We start from the raw sequence: 8,820 nt of genomic DNA, 5'->3' as shown, positions 1-8,820 counted from the left end.
CTGCCAGGCATATTTACTGTTTGTCTCAGCTGAAACCCGACAAGAGAGCTGAATGGATTCTTTTCTTAAAGTCGCTGTCGGGTCAGAAATTGGCCGAGTTGGAAGCTGATATTCAGGACCTGATAGGATCCTTTTATTTTGGGCGGGGTGGGAAGGCTTCTTTCCTAAGCTAAAACGAAGCTATGTTCCCAGAAGGAAAGAAAAGCTTTCTGAAGCCTTTGTGGAAAATTTACTAAAACTTTCCAAAGACATGCAAGTCTAAACCTAGAACACAGGAATCTTTCGAAATTTCATCTTAGTTGAAGTTCCGCCTGCTATAAAGGAGCAAGTTGAAGATCATGGTTGGATGACTCACTCAGGCTCCCTACCATTCAGGCTACAACCCAGTTCTTTGAGAAATTAAACACTGTACTTGTCTTACAAACCTAGCCTTTGTAAGATCAGAAATGTGGCTCTAAAATAATTCAAAGCCGACCTATCCTTTTTACCGATCTCAGAACATCCCTTATTCATCTCAAAAGGCTTGCAGATGTTGTAAAAGGTCTGGATTTGGGGAATAAAAACCCTTTATGGAGGAGCTCGCATCCTTTCCTCTGTGTCTTTTGTGATATTAAGCATTCTACATGATCTTCTCCAGGAACCAAGGTGATTCTTATCAGGAGGAAAGAATGAACGCTATTTTAAAAACTAGGCCGATGAAAAATATTAAAAGTCTTTTCCAACAATATGAGTAAAAAGCTTTAGCCGTATGAGCAGGTGACCTTAACTTACTGCACCTGCCTAAATACGATACAGAGCGAGTTTTGTGTTATTGTACCTATCCCGTGGCTAAATTTTTTTAAAGGAAAGCTGTAAGATCTCTGTGTGCGTCTGTCTGTATGTTTACGTATGTCGATTATAAATGTTTGATTTTTTTTCGTACTTCCAGATGGCATTGCCAAAATTAATTTGTAAAGAGCTCTATTTAATTAGCTGAAAGACAACCAAGTGTTTGTATAACTCAAGTATACTCTCAGAGAAACTAACTCAGATGTTCACAAACTAACTCAAGTTCACATGATCTAGGCTGATCATGTGATCAGCCTTAAAGCTGATTAAACTTAAAGCTAGTTTAAGTTTGTTGGTTTAATTAAAATGCCCATTTTAAAGTTATTAGCATTAAACATAATACTTAATGCTACTTAGGTTTACGAATAGTCAAATAAGCTCATGTTATTTCTGTTACAGAATTTGTCAGCAAGAATGATAACCTAAGATGATGGTTCGCTGTTTCATGTCTCATGAAACTTTCATGACTGATGTAAACATAATTATTAAGAACAAGTGAATTAAAATAGATGGAAGTAAAGCAGTTTATAGGTGAACTTTTCAACAGTAATTATGCTTTAAACATGTCTACTTAAGAATACTTTCCAAAAATTTTTGATAACTTGAAGTAAGTGAAATGATGGATACTCTCTTAGTGTACAGATCATTTCCAAAAAAGATAAAATACTGAATGAAGCATGAATCAGTGAACATAGGTTTATCCTAAAGATATTTGGATCTACTAGTAAACATGTTCATGCCACAATGAAAAATTTACGATGAGAAAGAATACACTTTTAGAAATTATGAAATGTATTAAAAATTTGCCAATCCACAGAATACTAGTGTGATAGTATACACAGTAGTATACTAGATAGTATACTATTGCTTACTCCTTGATTTTCACTGGGAAGTAAGGATTCTGAAGGTTAGGAATTCTAATTAATACATGTAATTAAAGCTACACTGAAATAAAAAAAGAGAGAAAACAAATGTGTATGAAAGGTCGGTAGTGAAAGTAAAATGATCGATTTTTCCAGAATGAGAAAGAGAAATCTAGGACAAAATCTGAATGGATTTAAAAAGTCGTGGAAGATTTGTGGAAAAGGAATCTTGGAAAAAGAATTTTATGTGTGATCAAGCTGGCTTAGATAGGAATGGATTTATTTAAGTTTTTAAAAGAATGAGTTTTAATATCAAAAGTATACTGGTGCAGGGGTGCCTGGGTGGCTTAGTTGGTAAGCATCTGCCTTCAGCTCAGGTCATGATCCCAGGGTCCTGGGACTGAGCCCCGCATCAGGCTCCCTGCTCAACGGGAAGCCGGCTTCTCCCTCCCCCACTCCCCCCACCCCCGCTTGTATTCCCTCTCTCGCTCTCTTTCTCTGTGTCAAATAAATAAATAAAATCTTTTTTTTAAAAAAAGTATATTTGTACAATTTAGATTTTGTTTTACTCTCTATTAAGTTTTCTTGGACTCTTGGTCTGTTTTTCATCAGAGATTGTCAAAGTTGTTTTGTTTTGTTTTGCGGTGGTAGTTGTTTTATCTTTTGAGTAACGTACCAGAAAGTAAAAGATCTGGGGGCTTACCAGATAATTTACTGTGCCTCCCACTGTATCGAGTTTAATCACTTAAGAAAACCCAGTCTTCTCAATATGAAAAGAGCTGATTTTTTGTTTACAACTATGTAACCCTCTGTATGTGCCTTTCAAACCGTCCACTGTCACTTTGGTTACATAGATCATTAAATATTTCATAATGATCTGTGATCCTATTTAATCAAACGTTCAAACTTTTTGGTCTTTTCCCAAATTCAAATTCTAAACGGAGTCACTTTAACCTCTAACTTTGAAATTTCCCAGGGGGTCCCTGGACAATTTAAAGGGATTTCTTTCTTGCTTTGTCAAAGAGAGATGTTAACTAACTGGGTGAATATCCAACAACCTTAAGCCTTTCACAGTAAGTAAATGCCACATCTTCTAGGTAATGAGTATTGTGTTGGCAACCAGTGCTTATTTGACTGTATTGTTTTGCTGTTTCCAGTGTCACCTGAGGGCTGTTTCTTACATTCCTTTGATTCTAAGATTGTGAGTCTGGTCTGTGTTCTGCCAGAGTCTGGTCTGTGTTCCTCTCCCATGAGACTTTGAAAATGCACAGATAACAAACACCATATTCTTCTTCCTTTAGATGTGGTGAGCAAAGACTTGCTGTGGTAGATACAAGGTTTTGCACGCCTAGGGGGTCTTTCCCTGATGCATTCACTTCAGTGATCATTAGCACTGGTTTCCCATGGTTTCCTTATCAGGTTAGCACCAGTACCTTCCTGACTCTCTGGACCAGAAGTGTAATGATAAGACTGAAAACAAGCTTCAGGCTCTGATGCCTTGTGCATCCCTTCTAACATTTTTAACACTGAATTCCCTACATAAGTCACCACGTGCTGCAAATATTTAAAGCAGTGTGTGTGTGTGTGTGTGTGTGTGTGTATCAATGATATACTCTTAATCTCATGGTTCAAATAATAACAAGACATCCATGTTTCAACTCCCAAACTGTATTTTTGTTGGGAAAAGTGAACCCATCCAAATAAACAGCTATTTCGTTCAAGATCTTACCAGATTTTGATACAATCTTAAAGGGAAGACAACTACAGAAACCTACTTTATGGAAGATTAGAATTTTCATATTATACTGGAACATATTGACTATTGTAGCGTACTGATTAATAGCATATACTATTATGAATCTATCTTTACGTAATTGAAGGATGTCCCATGTAAAATGGTGTTAGTTATATCCAGGTGGTGAATTTGTTTAAATTCTGCATGTGATCATCAAACCTTAGGAAATCAGGAAAGAGTACAAATTCTGACTTATAATTTCATAATACAAACACTGTCACAGGAAAGCAACATTAATCACCTTGTGCTGATCATTAATTGCGGACGGTAAAAATAATTTATTTGGGGATATTATCAAATTTAGTCTCATTAAATCAGGCAAAGCAGTTCAGTCAGTAGGAAATGGGGCCCTATTACTAATGATCCATTTGGAAATGAACAAATGCACAAATCCTGGTTTCTGGCATAGCAAGGTTAGGGGACAGAAATTGAAGCAGGCTCTCGTTCTGAGAACAGGAAAAGGATGGTGTCATAAAGTGACTAAAGCCAGATCATATGCCAGGACTGCTATGAATCACATTCTGGGGGTGGACAACATACTCAGAATTTGATTAAACTGTCTACCGTGTTCTCCCTCTCAACCAAATAATCTAATCCGTGTGGACACCAAGAGGCAGCCAAATCGTGGTGCGAGAGGAATCACCACCGTAGCCTTAGCCAGGCTAAATTAGGGCAGTAGACAGTGGGGGGATTACCACCACGAGAAGTGGGTTGGGAAACTGGGCAGCTGACGCCAAACCAGCTTGTGTTTAAAATTTTTTTTAAATAATGAAAGAGCCTCTCACAACAGACTTCTTGAATCAGAATCTGCCTTTTTACAAGATCCCAGGTGATTCCTCTGCAAATTAAATTTTGAGAAGCATGGATCTATGATTCATTGGCAATTACCAGTTGTACTCTCAGAAGAACAAGGTAAAGAGAATAATGCTCTTGGCTTTGTAATGGAGAAATGTATTTCTGGTCACAAAAGAGAATACTCTGAAAAATACAAATATATGCCAAAGGTGTAGGAAGCAAACCAAAATTTTTGCATCAGATCAAGCCTAGACTGAGGATCGTGCTCTGTGGAAAAGTCATGTCAAGATGATCAGTCCCACATCTTCAGTTAAATAGCCTTGAAATGTGTCCTATGAGGGAGGAACAGCATTATTATGCTATGAGCCAACTCGGATACAGTTTAATTAAATAATATGCAAGGTCACGGAGCATGACTGGCAGAGTGATTCAGAACAGAATTAACTACTCCTTTCACTGTGGCCATCCCTGGTTGTCATCTAACACTGTGGCATATAAACTCGAAGGAAGGTTCTGGCATTGCAGATTTATTCCTGCAGCCAGGGGAATTGAATTCTCTCTCTCTGAAGCCATAGAAACCCATTCCATCTTTCTATTTTTAATCCTTTGCTGATTCTAGAGGCTTCCTACCAAGTAATTTGATGCCAAACAGTTGTTCTCCTCGTAGCTGCCAAACAGACCGGCATTTGCAGCCTCGGGTTGTGTCCCATGTTGGCTCTCTCCCAAATGTCATTCCCTACAAGACTTTTCTTTCAACTGATGCATTAGGGTCTTTGAATGACAACATGAAATTAAATGGAAAATGACATTCATGAGAAAAGATGCTCCTTTCCAATAACTGAGACTCTCTACCCATCTGTCATTGCTTCCTTCTCTGTCTGCCTCGTGGTTTTCCACAAATCCCAAGCAGCTTGATACAAATGTGATCATTAGAGGATTTTCATGCATTAATGCAAATTATGTACTGGCAACACTTAGGACATTCTGCTCAGACTAGTTGATGCCCTCCCATAGAAGACCATGTGTCAAGAGGGTGGATATCAGTGCAAAACCAAACCACTTTCCTTTGAACCATCTCACCACTAAAATTATCATAAAGCATTTCCAATAAAATTATCAAAAAGCCATGGTCCTTTAATTAATTTTGATGACCCTTGCCAAATACAAAATTAATTCAAAACTGTATTACTTACAGCAAAAATATATCATTCCCTAAAAAGAGAGAGAGAGAAAGAGAAAGACGAGCATAGATGAAAGGTGGGTAGGTGGGAAGATTTAGATAAACAGATTCAATAAATGTTGAGCTCCTAACAGAGGGCTAAGAAATGTCAATAGTACTACTTATAATACAAGTTCCAGAAAGAGGAGAAATTCTGTTCTCAAGGAAATTGAAATTTGTTTCACAAATAGATACTTGAGTCCCATAAAAAAGTTTCTATACAATGGGAAAATACGTAGCAGAAATTGAGAGGTAAGCATCAGTATAGGCATGAATTGGTAAGACACAGTTAAAAGATTAAGGCAGAATATTTGCTTAGCAGGGAGGAGAAAAGAGCTGAATATTTAAAGCAAACCACACACACACACACACACACACACAGACACACACAGACACACACACACCCCAAGGTGGTGAAGCAGAAAATAACACCAGTAGTTTTAGTCATTCTTTAATTCAGTCAGTAATCAATCATTGATCCCCTTCTCCTGGAAATAAGACCAAGACAGATCCAGGTCACTCCATCCTGACTCTGTAACCACTTATGTTATTTCTGCTGGGAGAAATAAACTCATGCACTGATGAATGGAGGGAACATGCAATTCCACTGACTATACTTTCAGGCTATTTTAGGTAGGAAGCCATAGATAAAATGTTGGCAAGTTGGTTGAAAGCTAGATCCACAAATACTTTAAAAGTTAGGATAATTATTTATTTTGTCATTGGGTATTTTTTTCCTTTTACTGAGTTATTATATACCCTAAATTTACATTAAATTTTCTAGTTTCAACAATGGACTCAAAAATACATGATGAAAAATATGGTCTGTGAAATTAAATATTTTCAAAATTACTTTAAATGGGCGAAAGCAAACACTATTTTTGAGATAGAGAGAGAGAGAGTATATGCAAACAGAGAGAGAATCCTAAGCAGGCTCCATATCCAGCCCAGAGCCCAATGTGGGGCTTGATCCCATAACCCTGAGATCATGACCCAAGCCAAAAATCAAGAGTCAGAGGCCTAACCAATGGAGCCACTCAAGCACTCCAGCAAACATTATTTATAAAAGAGGATGATAAGGCAAAAGCGGTGTGGTAGGCTGAATAATGCCCCATTCCCAGAGACGTGTATGCCATAATCCTTAGAACCTGTGAATCCCTAGAAACTTTACCCTTGCACAATAAAGGGACTTGGCAGATATGATTAAATTGAGGCTCTAATAGAGGGAAATTATCCTAGGTATTATCTGATTGGGTTCAGTGTAATCACAAGGAGCCTTAAAAGATGGAAGAAGAAGAGTCAGAATCAAAGAAAGTAGTGAGGTGATGGAATCAGAGGTCAGAAGGAGAGAGAGAGAGATCCTAAAAGATATCGTGCAGTTGGCTTTGAGGATGGACAGGATGCAGGCAACTTCCAGAAGTTGAAAAGTCAAAGGCACAGCTTCTCTCCTAGAGCCTCCAGAAGGAACACAGCCCTGCTGACACCTTGATTTTAGGACTACTGACCTCCAAAGTGGTAAGACAGTAAATGTGTGTTGTTTCAGACACCACATTTATTGTAATGTGTTATATCACCAATAAAAAACTAATGCAAGTATATAAAAAGCTGTTTAACACTATTCATTGACATTAAAATAAACATTAAATCACCATGAGAAAACATTGTACACATACTGAACTCACTGAAAACAGCATAACCACTAAAACTGGAAACCATGAAGCTTCGGGGAGGCTGAGGAGTAACAGGAATAGTGACACTGATCCTGCAATCGCCATGGTCCATTGTCACCCTAATGGCTCCCACTTACTCTCAGCATGGTCATGTGACTTCCCTGGCCAATGCGACGCAGCAAATGTAAAATAAACGGAGGCTTCATAAATGCTGGGATGTTGGGAGCCCTTGGAAGGAGGCTGTCTGCCTTATGAGGAAGACTAGTTTAGTCTTGAAGGAAAGAAGACAACTTGGAGACAGAGGGGCAGACTCCAGCTGTTAGTCGAGCTAAGCCCCTCCCTATCAACCTTCCAGGTGTATGTGCAAAATTGGTAGAAGGACACACAGCTTGTTCAGAGAATTGCGAAAAATAATACATTGTTGTTTTGAAGTCACGAAGCCCAAAAGACTAATTTGTACTTCAGATCTCACAAAGCTAATGCAAGACGAATGTCAATAACATTTGGAAGCTGGGGTGCAAAGAAACATGAGAAACAGAAGATTGGTTAGAGGCACCAGATTTCCTCCAGAACCCCATGAATCTGGCTGACTCCAGCCTCCTTTGCACTCTGGAGAGGCACTAGGGCTCTGGCCTACACAGGGTTTAGATGAAAGTCTCCGTGGAAAAGTCAGATTCCATGTATTAAACAAATTTAGGTCATCAGCCTTAGCATGTCCAGCCTCATGGGAGATACACTAAGCCACAGTGCAGACAGGTGGAGGTTCTTTGTAACATAGCTCTAGTCTAGATCGCCACAGAATGCACGTCACTAGAGGACTGTCTAAGCTACCCCTACTCTTGAGCATCTAAAAGTTTTTCAGTGACTTTCTTGTAAATACGAGTAGACAAGCAAGACCAGCAGGCATTGAGGTTAAGCTTCCATGATAACAGACACAAAACCAAACAAAGGAACAAAAAGAAATCAGTGCTCTGAGCATATTTTTTTTAATCTATTAATGATATCCTTACTACCTTGAAAAGATATTTTACTGATGAAACAAGAACAGGAGACTATAAAAAAAGAATATGGAGAACATTCCAAAGAGCCCTTGGAAATTGCACTGTGATTACAGTGATGAAACACTGAAAAGAAAGTTTGAAAGACAAACTTAAGGGACTCTCCATGAAGACAGGAAAACAAAAGCAGTAACACCATCAAAGGGAAGGGAAATTGCAGAGAAAAGGTAAGAAAGCTAAAAAAGCTATTCAAGAAGTCCAGGTCCAAATACTAGGATTTCCAGAAGGATAAAATGAAAAAATTTAGTTCAAGAATTTTTTTTAATTCAACAAATTTCCCCAGAACTAATCTGAATTTCCATATTGACAGACTTACCAAAACCTGGCATAATAAACCACAAAAGGCAGGTTTTCTAATGTTTTCAAAAATTTTCAAAAAAAGAAAATTTCCAAAGTATCCATAGGGCCAGGATTTAAATCTTCAAATAGATTAAAAATTAAGATGTCATCAGACTTCTCAAAAGAAGCACAAAAATAAAAAGATGGCTTTTTTAAATAAAAAGAATGGCTTGAGGGTTCTAAGAGAAGATTATTTTCAATGTGGGATTTTTCATACTGAATGTGACACTGTTTTTAATATATGTAATTGAAA

The sequence above is a fragment of the Martes martes genome (genome assembly GCF_963455335.1).
Source record: "Martes martes genome assembly, chromosome: 17".
Lineage (NCBI taxonomy): Eukaryota > Metazoa > Chordata > Mammalia > Carnivora > Mustelidae > Martes > Martes martes.
This window is presented reverse-complemented; position numbering follows the sequence as displayed.